This window comes from Ceratotherium simum, chromosome 11, assembly GCF_057802395.1.
Source record: "Ceratotherium simum simum isolate JZ-2026a chromosome 11, ASM5780239v1, whole genome shotgun sequence".
NCBI lineage: Eukaryota > Metazoa > Chordata > Mammalia > Perissodactyla > Rhinocerotidae > Ceratotherium > Ceratotherium simum.
Genome location: NC_141910.1, coordinates 71,666,341 through 71,684,101, shown reverse-complemented (window position 1 = coordinate 71,684,101; position 17,761 = coordinate 71,666,341). Strand labels below are relative to the sequence as shown.

Genomic DNA, 17,761 nt, shown 5'->3' with positions numbered 1-17,761 from the left:
ATCTCTCCCTCTTTGTTAAGCTCCTTCAGCCCATCTATCTAAACTATATGTGGTCCTGTAGGTTCTAGCCAGAAGGTTATTAACAACTGGCACCAACTATTTGTTAAAAAGTGGTGCTGTTTACCCAGTGAGTCCAATGAAGGCATGGATTTGGTGAGTGAGTGAGTGTGTATATGTGTGTGCATGTGTTTGCGTGTGTGAAATGTGTTACACTGCAGTTCAGGAAGCCTGGGGTTCTGCTCATATTTGACCACTAGCTTACTCTCTGGTCCCTGGCTCATCACTGAGCTGTCCTGGGCCCCAACCTCCTTATCTGTGGTTGGTTGTGGTGCGGTGATGAAGAGCGAAGGCTCTGGGCCTAGGAAGATGAATCTGGGTTTGCGTTCTGGCTGCGCTACTTAGCTCTTGGGCAAGTTACTAGCCTCTCTCTGCCTCAGTCTCCTTATCTGTAAAAGGGGAATAATGGTCCCCATCTCAGCAGATTCTTCTGAGGTTTAAAGATGATGAATGTGAAGTGCTTACTCAGCCCCAGGCCTAGCACAGAATAACCTTTTCCCGAGTGTTGAGTTTTCTCTCTAATCTCAGGACTGGTTGAGGCACTTAACAACATCATGTGGCTGTACATGAACCCTAAAAGGAAAGGGTATTAACATACCTGAAAAGATTCTTCCTCCCTGGCCCCCATGTCTGCTCCATTGTAGTTAGCCCATGGTTCCGCAGTGATGAGGATGGACAGGTCTTTTCTGTGCTAAAGGAATAGCGTTCGGAGTAACCCATCAGCTTGACAAAGAATGATACAGAGGATTCCGGGGATTTGAAAAGAAATAAATTGTTGGTTATATTTTCACACTCCTCCCCACTCCCCATTTTAACAAGGTCTTTTGTGTCGATGATATTTTTTCAGTCTTACAGATCACTTTTCCCCAGATGCCAGCATTTCCTTTTTGTGGCCTGTTTCCTCCACGAGCACTCAGAGAAGTCTCACTTCAGTAACACGGAACAATCAAGTGAGTTAGGGAATCCAGATATGTAAAGCAACAATTTAGGGGGAAAAAAGAATATCAAATCTATAAAACTCCAAGGGAAATCAACAGCAAGAGAGTTGCCCTGCAAAGGGTGGTGGGGGCGGTGATGGGGCCTTAAATCCTCCTCTGAGCAGAGCCAGCTGCGTTATCACCCTCTGCTGAGATGAGGTCTCTGGTTTCACCGAAGGTGGGTGTCAGAGCCCCTGATGGATCAGCCACCAATCGTTAACCAAGTCCTCTTCTTACTTCCCTCCTGAGGGACCACAGGAAGATGGAGAGAGGCAATCTCAGCACAATAAAACGGCTTGAGTGGGGGATAGGACTTTATGAAAGAGAAAGAAAAAGTGACCACTCAGGCTCCGGTCTCTGAGATCTGGCAGAGACAAGCTTACAGCCTTGGCCACCATGTGGCCTTGGACATTTTCTCCCTGTCTTGCAGGCATTCTAAAATTGAAGACTGGGTTGGAGGCATTTGAATCGGCCCCTAGGACCCCTGCCCAGTCAGGCCCTCCTGGCTTTGTCATGGTTTTCGGAATTAGCCAGGAGGCATGCATAAGAAAGCAGGTGTGGGGCAGGGTCCTTCGGGCTGACTTCCTCCAAACACTAATCTTGTAGAGGCTTAAGAATTCTAAGTGCTCCTGGACATATTAGCATATTACATATATCTATAAGGGGCTTTGAAATATCACTAAAAATGTCTGTAAATTGCATTTCTCTATTTTTCATTGCAATAAGAGGCCAAGGGAAAAACTGGCCATGCAGAAGATCAACTCGAATACCGACTCTGAGACCTTCGAAAAGTAATTTAACATCTCGGATCCTTCACTCATTATTTCCACCGTGTCTGGATATTTAAATAAAAGAATATATGTTAATTTTTCCTAAGCTTTTAAATACCATTGGGGCTGGCCCCATGGCTTAGCAATCGAGTGCGCACGCTCCGCTACTGGTGGCCCGGGTTCGGATCCCGGGCGCGCACCGACGCACCACTTGTCGGGCCACGCTGAGGCCGCGTCCCACATACAGCAACTAGAAGGATGTGCAACTATGACATATAACTATCTACTGGGGCTTTGGGGAGAAAAAGGAAAAAAAAGGGGGAGGGTTGGCAATAGATGTTAGCTCAGGACCGGTCTTCCTCAGCAAAAAGAGGAGGGTTGGCATGGATGTTAGCTCAGGGCTGATCTTCCTCACAAAAATAAATAAATAAATAAATAAATAAATAAATAAATAAATAAATAAATACTATAGAAACAAAGAATATATTACTCCTTATAGCTAAAGATCTAATATAATTTGAATTGCTTTGCTTTCATTGCAGAAGTGCCACTTATTAATGGCAGCAAATTAAGAAAACATAAATAAGCATAAAGAAAAAAAATTAAAATAGTGTGTCATTCCACAATCCAACATTAACCATTATAAATACATTGTTTATCCCCTTACAGTATTTAAATGAATTTAACACTAGATCTTGTGTGGCGTTTTTCATTCTTTTAAATCCAAGGCATTTACAAATTGCTTAGAATTTCCATGAGCCAGGGACTGTTCTAAGCTTCACAGAGAGTAAATCATTGAATACAGCAAGCCCATATCATAAGTACTGCTATTATGCCTGCTTTTTTACATGGGTAAACTGAGGCGTGGAGAGGTTAAGTTTCTCATCCAAGATTTCTTAGTAAGTTGATAACAGAAGAGAGATTCAGAACTGGGCCTTCTGAACCCAGAGCCTATGCTATTATCCACTAGGCTACGTGGCCCCATTTCTCTCCCTGAGAAGTGTTTTTTTGAGGGGAAATAACAGGTTTGATCATGAATTACTATCAATATTTTAATTGTTCTTATTGGCCAGGCACTGAATGTTCTACGCCCACACAATATTGTGTATGAAATATTGGGCTCAATACATCTTTGTTGAGCTGCATTCAAAGTTAAATTCGACCTCTCATCCAGAGAAGACGTACCACACAGTCAAAAGGCCTCCACACACACCACTGTATTCAAGTGAAATGCACGCACATAGTTTTTTTTTTTTATAATTTTATTTATTTATTTTTTCCCCCAAAGCCCCAGTAAATAGTTGTATGTCATAGCTGCACATCCTTCTATTTGCTGTATGTGGGACACGGCCTCAGTATAGCCAGAGAAGCGGTGCGTCAGTGCGTGCTCGGGATCCGAACCCAGGCCGCCAGCAGCAGAGTGCGCACGCTTAACCGCTAAGCCACGGGGCCGGCCCACGCACATAGTTTTAAAAGGAGCAGAACTAAACTTTTGTAATGACCTCCTGTGGTTTTCCCATTTGTCTCCACAGTGTTCTTACAGTCTGTTTGTGCAAAGCAGCATCCCATCCAGAATCATGAGTGGAACCTGTTGTGCCTGTGTGTCCTTGAATCTACCAGAGTTCTTCTTCTCATGGCACTGCCTGGGGGAAGAGAACAGGCCAGCTGTCCTGTAGAACGTTCTAGATTGGTTGCTTACCTACATCTAGCCAAAAGCTTGATTTGCTTCAAGTTAAACATTTTGTAGAAGAATACACTATAGAAGGTAATTTTATTCCCTTGTACATGATGTTGTTTTAAGTCTTTTTACATTAATAATTATGTATAATGTCCCCTATAAGATTATACGTGGCTCAAACAATCATCGTGATTATCCTTCTTTTATAACCCACAGTGTCCAGCACACAGGCCTATTGTCTTCAGCATTATTTCCAAAACGGATGATGGATGGATGATGGAAGGACAAAGAGCAGTCGGATGACGTGCTTCTTCATGTACCCGGTGCAGTTGGTGGGTTCACTCAGCCCCGTCCTCCGTGTATCAGGTCACGACTAGCGGGACAGCCCACTTCCAGCCCCTCTGAGGTGGCGTTCAAGAGAATCAGTGTTTCCGAAGCTGTCCCCAGAATGGATTCGCTAACTTCTGCGGCATTCTATAGATTCACACTTATCAACTATTAACCACTACCCTGTTTTTGGACGTTTATAGATCAGCTTTCACACGCCCTTTGAAGAATGGTTTCCTGTTCTAAGAACCCGGGTTATCTGGGCAACCATGGAGAGCATGGGCTTCAGTGCTCTGCCAGGCGCCCTGGGAAGCGGCCACGATAATGAGAAGAGCTAGTATTTCCTGGGGCTCGCTATGTACCAGGCACCTCTGTCCTCACATCACAAGTATTAAAGTTTTGAATCCTCACAATCCTATTGGTGCAGAGGAGAAAACTAAAGCACAGAGAGGTTAATTAACTTTTCCAAGGTCACACAGCTCTTGAGCTGCAGAACCAGGATTCAAACCCAGGCCTTCTGGGTCCAACATTCATGCTTTTGACAGTCTACTCCTAAGAATATGGGTTGAAGCTATGAAATTGGGTGATTTTTAAGTGCTGTGATCTACTAATTTCTATTTCTTCTTTGGAATTTACTTGATCCAGCTGTAACCCCCGAGCAAGTGCTCTCCTCTCCTTGAAGCTCATTTTGCTTCCTCCGACCTGTGCTTTGCAGGCTGACCCACATTCCTCGGAAGTCTCAGCCCGGGGTTCTTGGGCCAAGCTGATGGGCCCCCCTTCCTACTCCCTGCGATCCCCAGGCGTGGAGTGGCGCTGGGTATGGCGGGCCTGGGATGCACTCATTATACGGGAGGATTAGCTTCTGGTTACCACAGGGATGCTCAGGTCCTGCCCCCTGCCAGGGGTTTGCTGGGCTTTCAAAGCCTTTCATCTCTCCGAGTCCTACAAAGCCCCCTGATAAAGGAGAACCGGCCACAGTGTCTGCCCCTTCCAGGAGGCATTGTGGGAGGCGAGCATGGAGGCTTTGTGTGGGACCCATCGGAGCCAGAATTCCAGTTTTGCCACCTACTGCTGACCCTTTCACTCTCCCGACCAAGGCTTTATTCCCTACGTTCCTTCCACCTGGCCAGATGCCCTCTCACCTTCACCTGTCCAAAAACCCTGTGCTGAGAGCTGGCTCCCGGCCCCTCCTCTGAGTCAGGGGCAGCTTGGCTTTCTGCATGAGAGTACAGGTTTAAAGTCAGATAGCTCTGGGTTCAGAGTATCCTTTGGCTAGCTATATGAGAGTTGATATTTCTCAGTTTTCTTGGGGGAAAAAAGGAGATAATGATATTCCTATCTTTTTGGGTTATTTCAAGGCATTAAAAAAATATACACATAAAGCTATTACCAGAGCACCTGACCAATAGTGAGTGCTCAGTAATCAGGACGTGTTCTTATTAGGGGGGTGTGTGTGCGTGTGTGCACACATAAGGGGTAGATATTCAGAGAGCTCATCAGCTTGGGGGAAACAATGCTTTTCTACTCAAAACCCTAGGCCTGAGTTCCTACACAGGGCACTTTTCACTAGTAACCTTGCTGTTGGTAAGTGTGTCTTCTCTTCCCACCGTCTGCAAATATTCCAAAGTGACTGCAAGTTCCTGAGGACAGCATCCGGATCTGCTTTGTATCCTTCTCTTCCAGAGCTGTGCCAGAATGTTTTCCACGACAGTCATCAATATATGTTGAATAAACACATGGATATGTGAGTATCTGCAATCTCCCCAAACCACTCTGAATTATGATATTTTCATGCCAAGGCCATCATCAGAAAATGTTTATTCAGTTGCTGATCTATTCAGCACAGAGCAGGGCAGTAAGTGCTCAAAGAAATGAGAAATTCAGGTCTTGCCCTCCAGCTCACCTCTCAAGGGGCTGGCCCACCCAAACTCTGTTATCACTGGGAAATGACTCAGCCCGTGCTCAGCTACCTTGGAGGGTTTGATGGAGGAGGTGAGCCCTGTGAGCCCAGAGCCACCCTGCAGAATCGATTAACCTGACAGGGCTCTCTTGATGAGCACTGCACCTTCTAAGTACCCGCTCTAGTCAGTTATGGACTCGCGCAATTGTTAGGAGCTTGAGGTTGCGTGCGGCTGGATCACACTCAAAGAGACTAAGGAGGGAGTGTCAAAGCTCCCTGCCACCTTAGTCTCTTGGGTCTGTCCCTCAGGAATGGGAATTAAACAAATGCATCAGTCCAAATGAAAAGTCACAATTTTTCTTTGAATAACATAGAATGAGTTTCCTAGAAAATTAAACTGAATTAGTGTTGATGTTTGTATTTTTTTCTTGTTTACTGAACACGGCATTAAACATACAAGCCGATCCCTCAAGTTAATCTTCCTCCTTATCCACACAGAAACAGAAAGTAGATTAGTGGTCGTCAGGCTCAGGGATGGGGGTGACTGCTAATGGGGACGGGATTTCTTTTCGGCTGGTGAAAACGTTCTAGAATTAGCCAGTGGTGGTGCTTGCACAACTCTGCGGAAACCACTGGCTTGTATATTTCAAAGGGTGAATGTTAGGGTATGTTAATTATACTGCAATAATTCTGTTACTTAAAAATAACAACAACAATAATAATAGAGTAAATTTCAGCCATTTTTCCACTTCCCAGGTGCCTATTTTTGTCTTGTCCCAGGACCTCTCAATCCAAGGAAGGCTGCGTACACAGTAGACAGAACAGCCAAGGCGTCTGTGACCGGGGGTGAAAATTCCTAACCAGCAATTACAGTGGCAGGCGGCAGCAGGAAGTGCACCTCTGTGACATGTCCTTCGCCAGATAAGACAGCATTTGCTTCCTTTGTGTTGTGTCTAGATCAATTAGAAGGTGCAGCCATGGGATAAAGTGCAGGATGTTTGCCCTGTAAAGCTCGTGAGCACACCTTGAAACTTGAGACCAGAGGCTGTTGCAAACAGGCCCCTTGCTCATGAGAGCGGGAAGCTCTTTTCCCAAAGAGTCACAGTCTGTGTAATGGAGGGTTTGTCTAAAATTGGTTACCAACACTCGCTACTTTTGTTTAAATGCTACAAGTATTTACTAGGATTCACTTCAAGGGTCAAAAGATCAGCAACCCAAATCTATTTAGAAAAATCCCAACTGTGTGCTCTCAGATGCAGGGCACTTAATGAGAAGTTCCAGAAAGGAAAATTCTATTCTCAGAGGCGAGAGAATTCAGGAAGAAAGGAGGCCTCTGTCTCTTCCTCTGAAAGGCGCAGTCGTGGTCCTGAGACAATCAACCCTGTTCCCTCTGTAGACTCTTCACGAACAAACGCAGTAGATCCCACATCCTCGTGGGCCTGTTGATGGGACAAGCCCAGTACTTTCTGGCTTCATCCAGTGGCCACGCTACCGCAGTGCTCTGGGAAATGGGAATGAAGCAAAGGACAGGGACCCACCCGAAGGAATTTGCAGTCCCGGGGGAGATAACAGGAACCGATTTGAAGATTAGGAAGACTCAAGGCAACATGTCAATTTGACAGTCATTTTTGTTCTTTGTCCCTGCTCTGGGGCCCTGTGTTGTGGGGACTCAGCATAAGGGTGTCCTCTCTGCTCCTGCCCTTAAGGAGCGTACGGAGAAGTGGGGCAGGAGTCAGAAAGTGAAACAACTCTACCTCCTGTGAGCCCAAGTGGAGCAGAGATACATGTGAGGGCCCGCCTGGCTAGGAAGGGGGGCAGGACATGAAACAATAAAGAGAGGATTCCTGGGCTGATTGTGTCCCCCCAAAATATGTGCTCAAATCCTAACCCCCTAGTATCCGTGACTTTATTTGGAAACGGGGTCTTTGCAGATGATCAAGTTAGGATGAGATCACTGGGGTGGGCCCTAACCCAGTATGGCTGGTCTCCTTATAAAAAGAGGGAAACTTGAATACAGACAGGCACCCAGGGAGAATCTGAAGATGAAAGCAGAGATGGGGCGATGCTTCTACATGTCCAGGAATATCAAAGATTGACAGCAAACCACCAGAAGCGGGGAGCGAAACATGAGACAGAATCTCCCTCACAGGCTCAGAAGGAACCAGCCCTGCCCACACCTTGATCTGGGACTTCCAGCCTCCAGACTGTGAGACAACACATTTCTCTGGTTTAAGCCACTCAGTCTGTGATGCTTTGTTACTGCAGCCTTAGCAAATTGACATAGGGCCATTGGGTCCTCCCTTGAAAGGTGGGGTGTTTGCTAGGGGGTGAAGGAGAAAGGACCTTCATGTTCCCAGGTTATGGGAAGCACAGGTGGACAAGGAAATAGGCTTTGGGAATGTCACTGGCTCAGTGTGGCTCCAGCTCAGAGGATAGAAACAGATGAGCCTGAAAGGTGGGCCAGAACTGAGGGCACATTCAGGAATGGCTTGATCTGGGAGGCAATGGGGAGCTTCTGTCAGCAGGAACTAAAGAAGATGAGAGGGAAAACCAAACATATTATTCCACAAGAATGAAGAATTCTCTGCAAGCCTTTCATGGGACCCAAGAATGTGGGAGAGCAGGTGTAGCGCCTGGGAGGGGCGCTGTGAAGCCCAAACAACAAGCCGATCCACGTGAAGACTGAATATTGGTGCTTCTGTAATAAACCAAGTGGCTTATTTTTCTCTCGACCTTTCCCACTCCCACTCCCACTCCCAGCTGGAGCCGTGTGGCTGTACCTGGGGCTTCAGATGCTCTGCCTGAGCTTGGGGCCTAGGCGGGGCCGGCTGTTCCTGCTAGCCGTGGAGGAGGAGAGGGCATTATTGCAGCTTGGCTCTTACAAAGGTAAGTGTGACGCCGCACCTGTCGAGGATCCTGGGCTCTGGAACTATTGGTTCCCTGTTGATCCAGGAGGGTCTGGCTGGAAGGGAACCAGCCCAGGTTACACTGTGAATCGATCGTACATCAAGTTTGCAGTAATTTGCACCTGGACATGAGTCTAGGCTTCCCCTTGTGGTAATGGCCCACACCATCAGCACGAGTGTGGGGCCACATGGCTGTGCTGCCCTGCGTGGCTCTTCCTGATCAAGGGCACTGCAACGTATGTTGATGCTGTGATTTTTATCAGAGGTTGCAGTGGCTCTGTACTTACATATTCACTTCACGGCAGTCACTGGACCCAGCTGTAAATGCATCCCCAAGACCACGAATACCAGGTAGCACGGGAGCTCTGGGAAGGCAAGAGAAAAAGCTGAGCACTCACTACCCGCGAGAAGCACATGCCACACTCCTCCATGTTCCCACGCAGTGGGATCCTGTTGAAGGAAGAGGGCAGGTGCACCTTGGACTGGGGATGGAGGAGGTGATCTTCTTAGGGCAGTGAGTTCTCCCTCTGCCTTCCTGTGTAGTCTTGTTTTTTTTCATCTATTTTTTGTTTTTTTTTCACTAATGAATGAGAAATCCCATAAAATAAGAGGATCGATTGGATTCAGTGCATTTTCATAAAGTCCTAGTGAATTTTATAACTGAGGTGAGTACTTTGGAAATTGATGCTGTCACTGGGAAGATGCAGGCTGTTGTCCTGGGAAATTGGAGCAGCTAGAATCTTGTCACCAAGCTCATTTGCTGCCTTCCTGGGGGTGGTGAGAATCACAGCAGGCATCCCACTTTCTCTGTGAAAAGCCAGACTGAGCCTCAGGAGGAATTTTAGTCAGTCAGGATTCTCAGAAGCGTTTGCCAGGACAACCAGAGTGGTGATGATTTTCTGCAGATTTCTGATTAAAATGCCTACTGCTTGGCATGAGTACTTTTTATTTCTTTCCTGTGTGTGCATGTGTGTGTGTGTGTGTTTCACAAGGCTGCTTACAAAGCTATTTCTCTTAGCTGCATTGATCTCCCGGTCTCTGTGGTGAACTTCTAGGGAAGGTAAAGTGAGTTTACTTATTTTTTTTTCTTTTGTGTGTGTTACAGTGGTTACTTTGCAAAAACAGGCAAGGCATCTGTTTGCTTTTTTGTGGAAACTGTGAAACATCATCATGATTAAAAAGAGAGAAAGGAAACCCAACCTCCTGTAGCAATATTTGTTGAAAAGGTATTCATGTCAGAATGACTAGCAATTACTACTCATTTGTAGGTATAACTGTATGGTGCTTGACATTAAAACTAAAAGAGTTTTCTGTAAAAAGGACATTTATTTCCAGGAGCAGGAAAACAACAGAGGGTTTTATGGTCTCACTGCATATGTACATTACAGAGTAATGCGATAGGAAAATACAGTGCCCGCTAACCTTGCACGGGAGAATCCGGAACCTGTTACTCAGACTTTTAAAGGCTCCACATTGCATGACTGTTACATTTACCAAACTTGGCCAGCAAAAAATTCACCAGGTCCTTCCTTAGATGCGACTGCAATTTAATGCCAGTGTGGTCGATGGGGCATTTTCTGCTTCTCATGGCTAATTTTGAGATATAAAGGAAGATGCAAACCTTTTGAATCTTGTCTTAAAAATGGGTATGTCATTTTTTTGCCTTCTTTAGAAACTTTGGGGATTTGAAGACTTACTCAAGCTAATGAGCCATGTTTTCTCAGAGCATTGTATTGGCGTTGCACAACTAGATGACATTCATAAAACAAAATGGCATATGGATTTCCAGCCAGAGGAGAAAGCCGTATCTGAATAAAATTATTAGCATGATTTGAGGATTAGAAGTGGGCTCCTTGCTTTTTCAATTTCACTTTTTAAAACCAGCCAGGCCCCGAAGGTAAATGCTGAAGGTAATCAGAAGCACTAGGCTATTCCTAAAGAGTGCCTGACTACTGTAGAATTTGCTTGAGGATTCATTTATGAATAAATGACACCCCGAGAGTCATTCCGAATGGTGCTTTCAACTATAATTAGACAAGCCATTTCTGTAATGGGCTCTAGTAATTCATCTGTCAAGAAATTTTATCGGGCCAGCCCCGTGGCTTGGCAGTTAAGTGCGCGTGCTCCGCTGTTGGCGGCCCGGGTTCGGATCCCGGGCGCACACCGATGCACCGCTTCTCCGGCCATGCTGGGGCCGCGTCCCACATACAGCAACTAGAAGGATGTGCAGCTATGACATGCAGCTATCTACTGGGGCTTTGGGGGGAAAATAAATAAATAAATCTTTTAAAAAAAAAGAAAAAGAAATTTTATCAAATTCTTATTCTTACTGAATTTTGTGTACTTTATTTCAAAATAAGTATATTCATTCATTCGTTCATTCATTCGTCAATTTTTAAGTGTGCACATGTGCACAGGAAGCATCCAGGCTGCATTAGAAGACGGACCAGCGCAGGACCTGATTCCTTTTAGCACAGCGTGGATAAAGCAATGGTAGAGGTGGGCACAAGACAGCGGGGGGATGACGTCAGCCCGACCTGGGCAGCCGAGGTAATCAAGGAGGGCTTCCAGGGAAGGTTGTGATTTAACTGAATGTTAAAGGTTGAGACAGAATGTGTTCAGGTCACCTCTGCCAAAAAGGGGAGAGTCCTTCCTAAGCGGCAAGGCTGTTTGGAGGATTAAATGAGCTAAGATCAATAGCATGAGGCAGCATGATGTGTAGAAAAATCATGGTCTGTGGCGTCAGATAGAATCTGGGTTGCCTCTATGAGCTGTTTAGTCCGGCAGGTGAGCCTCGGTCTCCTTGTCCGTAGACAGGGATAATAAGCCCAGCTCACAGGGCTGTGCTACGGATCGGAATGTGAGTGAAGGTACCAGGGCTGTCAGTACCGCGTGCACCTCTCTCAGGGTAGCTATGGACCCTTTGTGGAACATACTATATGAATCCATAAATATTTCTTTCCATTTTTTTTCCATTCCTGTCTCTGACCTTTCTGATACATTCCCAAGCTTTGGAAAAAAAAAAAGTCCAGACTCTCCACCTCACCTGTTACCCTGACTCCACATGTGTGTGTCTTTGGGGATGAAAAGAAAATGACCAGAAAAAAGAGGGTGACAGTGGGGCTGGCCCAGCAGTGTAGTGGTTAAATTCGTGCGCTCTGCTTCGACAGCCCAGGTTTCACGGGTTTTGATCCCGGGCATGGACCTACGCACTGCTTATCAAGCCATGCTGTGGCGGTGTCCCGTATAAAGTGGAGGAAGATGGGCACGGATGTTAGCCCAGGGCCAATCTTCCTCAGCAAAAAGAGGAGGATTGGCATCAGATATTAGCACAAGACAATCTTGCTCAAAAAAAACCTCAGAGAAAATCTGTGGTTAGGAGCATATTAATCAGAGCAAAGAATCAATTATGAGAGCTCAGAATCCACGATAAATCACAAGGGGTGCTTCCAAATTGAAATAGAAAATGTAAAGAATTTTTTTGGCTTGATTCTTTTAAATGTATCTCTCTTAATCTACAGCATATTCTCACATTGAAGTTATTCTCTCTGAGCACTGTGCCATTCCAGCATAGCTCAGAGGCAAGTGTCCAACTCATATTTCAGAATGGCTTCCAGAGCAAGCGCACCTTGTCCTCCAACAGGAGCACGTGCAGGGGCCCGATGGGGAGGCTCCTACAAATCAATGCCTGTGGACCACGGTTTCCAGAGCCCTCCGTGTGCCAGAGACTCCCATTCGGGGCTGTGAGGGATGCCAGGTGGGTTAGCACAGAGGGGTGGGGGTGCTTTGGAGATACCATTGCTTTGATCTATTTGGTACGGAGTTTCTGTTTGAGCAGAGAAGAGCGTGCCCAAAGCACCATTTGCAAACGGTGTCCAAGTGCTTCGCTTCAGGTTAAGTTCTGAGTCATGACTTTGTGCCCCGACCCTTCTTAGACGTGATTAATGCATGTTAGGTTGACTAACACAGAACTAATGAATGCAGTGGACTTGCCCTGTATGGTGCTTAAAGAGAGTTAACCAAGCGGGTGGTTGGGAGTTGAGATGATTCGGGGATAGGACTTTCCAATGCGTGTTATCAAGGGGCTTCAAAAGTCGCGCTGTGTTTTCTTTAGGACTGCTGAGAGGTAGTTTAGCAGGTACAAGCATTGCACGCATGTAACTGTGCTCCTTCTCGCTGGAAAAGTGGGTCGGAGTGGCACCAGGTAGCAACTTGGTTTTAGGATAATATGGAGAGTTCGACTGTTTATTATCTTTTTTGTTAAAAGGAACGTGTCCACAGCCCCCAGATCCAGCAAAGGGCACGGCTCGTGCTCCAGTGTGGACGGGAGGATGGTTGCTTTCCCCCTGGCTCCCACAGCTGCCTGCCCTCCTCCAGGCCCCCTGGAGGGCTCACTCCTGTGCTCCCCGGAAACGGTGCAAAAATGTCTCCACTTGCGGCTCCTGGCAGAGCTGGCCGCCTGTCTCCCACACTGTCACCTACGTCACAGAACTTGGAGACCGTAAGGTAAAAATTCTGTCCACCTATTGTCCCCAAGGCTGCAAACTTACTTTCACCTGGGGCATCTGTCTTTCCTCTGGCAGTGGGAACAACGTCTCTCCTCCCGGCCAGGCTGAATCTCTTCTCTGGGGTCCGCATCCCACTCTTCCAGATGCTTTGGTGGCCTTTCTCTCTTTCTTATGCTCCTTTTCCAAAATCTTCAACCTTTCCCTATATACTGTCTCCCTCCTGCCTTTAAGCAAATATCTCAAGCGTCTGCAAACTTGAAAGAAGAAAACAAAACTCCCTCAAACTCATTCCCCTTCCAGGTGCCACATTCTCTCTCGTCCCTTCTCAGACATTTCCACACTGAGTCCTACCCTCTGCCTTTGTTTCCCCACCTGCCGTCACTCACAGGTTTCTTCTGTCCACGCACTGATGCTGCTCTTGACAGTGTTGTAGAGGTTTCTCTATGTATCTAAAGCGAACAGGCATTTTTAGAACCGCGTTTTTCTTGGCTGCTGTGGACATTTGACTGATTTCCTTGTGTTTAGACTTTTCTTTTGCCTCCCTTGGCGGTGCATTTTACTGGCTTTCTGCCTTCTTATCTAATACTTTCTCCTGGGCTCCTTTATTGCTTCTTTGTTTTCTGCTCGATAAGCGCAGCTTGGCTTAAAATTCTGTCCCAGGGTCCTGTTCTCCTCTCACTTTGCACATTCTCCCATGGCAATCCCATCTTACCCCACAAGGCTGGCTACTCCCCACATCCATTCCTGGCCTGGGCTTCTCTGTTCTCTGGGTGCCAGAAGCATAGTTCTAATTGCCTCTCCTATTGGATTTCTCAAAGGCATCCGCAAACCCAACCTATTGAACTTTGAGTTCATCGTCAACCTCTTTGTCCCCTGAAAAATCCGTCTTTTCTTTGCCGTTCCCTAAATGGTGCCACTCCTCCCCAACTGCCCTGCGCGGGAAGCTGAGTCCTCGAGGTGCTCATGGAAGCAGGCTTACTGCTCAGATCTTCCTGCAGGAGAGCCTGCTGCCGGGAGCGTGGTTAGCGGACACCCACCAGCTGCCACGCCTGCAGGTCTGCTGTGGCGCTCACACGTTCTCTGGTGGCTCCCAGCCCCGTCTGTCCCACGCAGGCCTCCTAATGGGCTGCCTTTGCTCTGTGACTCCCATCAGCCTGGCTGAGACTTCTTAGAAATGCACTGCAGGTGGAAGCTCTTCATTCCAAGCCTCCTTCCTTCCCTGTCTCCCCCAACACGTGGCAGACCTCCGTCAGGGGTGCAGGCTCTCCTCAGGTGCTCCGCTTCCTTTCCCTCCCTTTCTCCTTATCTCTGCACCACATCCTCATTCAGGTCACAGACACCCCTTTCCTGCAGTATTTTAACAACCTCCTGGCTCTAATCTTGCCCTCTGCCTCCATCCCCCGGCCGCACAGTGACCTTACAAATGTGAATCGAATCGAGTCACTATCTTGCCTAACGCCCTCTCCAGTTCTCCATTCCCCTCAGTCCATACTCCTTACTAAGGTCAGGAAGAGTGTTTGCGCCTTTGTTGTCAGGCTCCCTTCTGGCTTTATGTCCGTACCGAAGGCTTGCTCCACCAGGGCGAACCTTTTTGTGTGTATGTGTGTGAGGAAGACCAGCTCTAGCTAACATCTGCCAATCCTCCTCTTTTTGCTGAGGAAGACTGGTCCTGGACTAACATCCATGCCCATCTTCCTCTAATTTATATGGGACGCCGCTATAGCATGGCCTGACAAGTGGTGTGTCGGTGCGCGCCCGGGATCCGAATTGGCGAACCCCGGGCTGCTGCAGCAGAGCACGCGCACTTAACCGCTTGCGCCACTGGGCCGGCCCCCAGGGTGAACCTTTTTAGTTACTCAAAAGCTGAGAATGAGAATTTGCTATTATTTTTTGGTCTACAAACTGTCTGACACCTAGTGCAGACTTGTCCTTCAAGTCTTAGATTATTTGTCTATTCTCCAGAAATACTCCAATCCTCCCCCTCCCACCCTGCCCCCATTCCACTGGGCTAGGAGCTCTCGCTTTGACTTTCTATGTCACCCTGCACTTGGTTTTTTGTTTGTTTGTTTCCTTATCACATTGAATTACACTGCTTGTTGACAACTGATTGTCCACCCGCTTTAATACAGCATGAGCTTAGAAGAGCAGGCCCGTGACTCCACTGTTTATCACGTATTCTCTGCACCCGGTGCAGGCCTGGCTCAGTAAAGATCTGTTGTGTAAATGGATGAATGTGTGAATAATTGAATGTCTGCTTAAATGCATGAATAAGTGAATACAAAACTCATTTTTCTAGAGAACCACGAAGGCAGCTGAAACTGTAGGAAATGGGGAGGCAAAATCTGAAATTCCATTACTTGGTCCAATAACAGATCCCATGTCCTGGTTCTTAGGCCGTGTGCCTGCAGGAGAAGAGAGGGAAGCAAAGATGTTCCTCTTCCCAGTTCTATTTCTTCAGACTTCTAGAACATAGATTCCTTTCCCCAGATGGACAACAACTAAGTGGGCTATGACTTGAAACCACACATTACCACCGAGGCAGCTCTAACATGCATGCATTTGTCAATTTCTCATGCGTAAACTAGCCAAACTGCAGTCTGTCTCTGGTTCATCTGGCTTCACCTCGCACCACCTCTGCTGACACCCCAGCGCTGTTTGCCCCGCATCCAGGAAGTGCTCTGAAGCCACAGTGGCTCGTTCCCCACCTGCTGCGGGGGAGTCTGAGAGAGCAGTTGAGACCACATTTGGAATCTGTCTGACAGGTAATGCTTTCTAGTCCTTGCAAAGTGGGAGAGGCGAGGTGGGGAACCCGGGTAGACAGAGCTCCTCGATTCAGGCTGACTTGTCAGTTACAGTAAATCAAGTTAAGGTGGCACATAAATACAGCCTTTCTTTCCCAAACCCCAACCTTCCTGGGTTGCACAAGCCAAAACAAGATGAGGGATTTTTCTTCTTCCTCTCTGACAGGGTGAAACTCCTGTAGCGGTTAGATTCTTGGTATGTGAACACACCCAAAGACGCTCATTCTTTATGTGAATTTGTGCCTTTTGCCTGGCTTCTTGAATGTGTGAGATTTCAGCAAAATGTTGCTTTTCATTTCTATCATTGTCAATGTAACACAAAACTTTGTTTCTTTCCTCTAACAGACTTTTCTATTTTATTTCTCACATACAGACAAACATACATTTGAATGTTACATCACGTTATTAGCAATAAAACTAACAATCAATAATTTTAAATATGACTCTTAACGCTACCATCTATGGAGCCCTCGATATTTTCCATTCCTTCGATGCGTGTTGATGAAGGGCCTTCTCTATGTCAGGTCTCCTGCAAGGGTTTTGCAAATGTTCTCTCATGCTCACGACAGACTGGCAAAGGGAGTGTTGTTGAATCCATTGCACTGATGAAAAAATTGGGCCTCCGTGAGCTGACTCCCAGTCCAGGGCTCCTAAAATAGCTAGGCAAAATCTTCTTCCCTCCCATACCAGGTCTTCCTTAGTAAACCTGCCTAGGTAGGAACTAGCTGCTCTGGGTGTGTGTTCAGTCTGTTCAGTAGTTCTGATTTGCTGTTGGCAGGAGTCTTGGGAGCCTGAGCCTGAGTATGTCAGATGGTGTGCTGGACCACTATGTGCGTCGGCTTCGCCTAGCCTGCTTGTTAAAAACCACATTTCTGGCCCCAGGACCCCTGCATGAGGACAGTGTGTGTAGACCCCGCACTGCTGTCCAGCCCCTGCCCTACAACTGCAATAGACTTCACCCCACAACTACCCTAAGTTGGTGCACGTGCAGACAGGTTGGACTGCGTATCCTGCTTTCCGGCCTTCGGTGGGGATAAATCTCTCTGAAATGTCTCTTAATGGGACCCTTTTCTCTACCCCCATTTGTTTCTCTCACTGTCTCTCCTGTGCCCTTTGGAGATTTCATAAGTAACGCTTATCACTGGGGCAAGAGCCAAGATCAGGCTCGGGGCAAAAATGAACCACGGAGGAGGAGGCTGCAGAAGCGAGAGAGAGGGCGTGCAAGAAGCGCTGATCTTAAACGGGGGAAGAAGTAAGAGTTGGAAATATATTTGGGAGTCACGCAGAAGCCACAACCAAGGGAGGGAAGCCCAGCAAGAGGACAGGGGAGGAGAGAAGACAGTCTGGCAACAAGAGCCCAGAGGAGTCTCCTAGAGCATGCAGCAAGAGGTGAGTAGACGGCCAGGAGGAACCGCTAACAGAGATCTGCCTGAGGGGTGGGCCACTGAGGACCGTGGCCATTAGAGGACCTGGGACAGAGGCATTTTGATGTAGAGGAGCAGCCTCCTTGCCAACTAAGGAGGGGGCTGTGGGGCAGGAAGACCCAGGCTTGAAGCCACCCTGCACTTCCTACTGTGGGCTGGGCACTTCAGGGAAACTTTCTGAGCCTCAGTCTTCTCATTTGTAAAATGGGTAACATATCCGTTCCTCCCTCTCGGGGTTAGAGTGCGGATTACGTAAAGCGATGCTCACAAGGCTCCCAGACGAGTGCTCAGCACAGAGCACACGGTACGCCTTTATAAACGGTGGCCTCTGTAGCTGCCTCTACCATATGATAGGTTCAGAAACCAGATTGTAGTAGGAGGTGGATTGAAATGAGGGTTAAGGAAAAGGAAAA

The 17,761-nt window shown here is 47.2% G+C and overlaps 1 long non-coding RNA gene across 1 annotated transcript in view; it reads left to right on the top strand.

Annotated features, from left to right (window-relative positions):
• LOC147916037 (uncharacterized) overlaps positions 1-17,761 on the top strand; it is a 62,629-nt gene that overhangs the window by 30,687 nt on the left and 14,181 nt on the right. Inside the window, exons 3-12 of the long non-coding RNA XR_015553690.1 lie at positions 3,337-3,569; positions 3,699-3,814; positions 5,493-5,553; positions 6,490-9,280; positions 9,721-9,841; positions 11,016-11,165; positions 12,221-12,372; positions 12,883-13,121; positions 15,709-15,885; positions 16,703-17,313. This is a non-coding gene — a long non-coding RNA (uncharacterized LOC147916037). The remainder of the gene's footprint in view (positions 1-3,336; positions 3,570-3,698; positions 3,815-5,492; positions 5,554-6,489; positions 9,281-9,720; positions 9,842-11,015; positions 11,166-12,220; positions 12,373-12,882; positions 13,122-15,708; positions 15,886-16,702; positions 17,314-17,761) is intronic.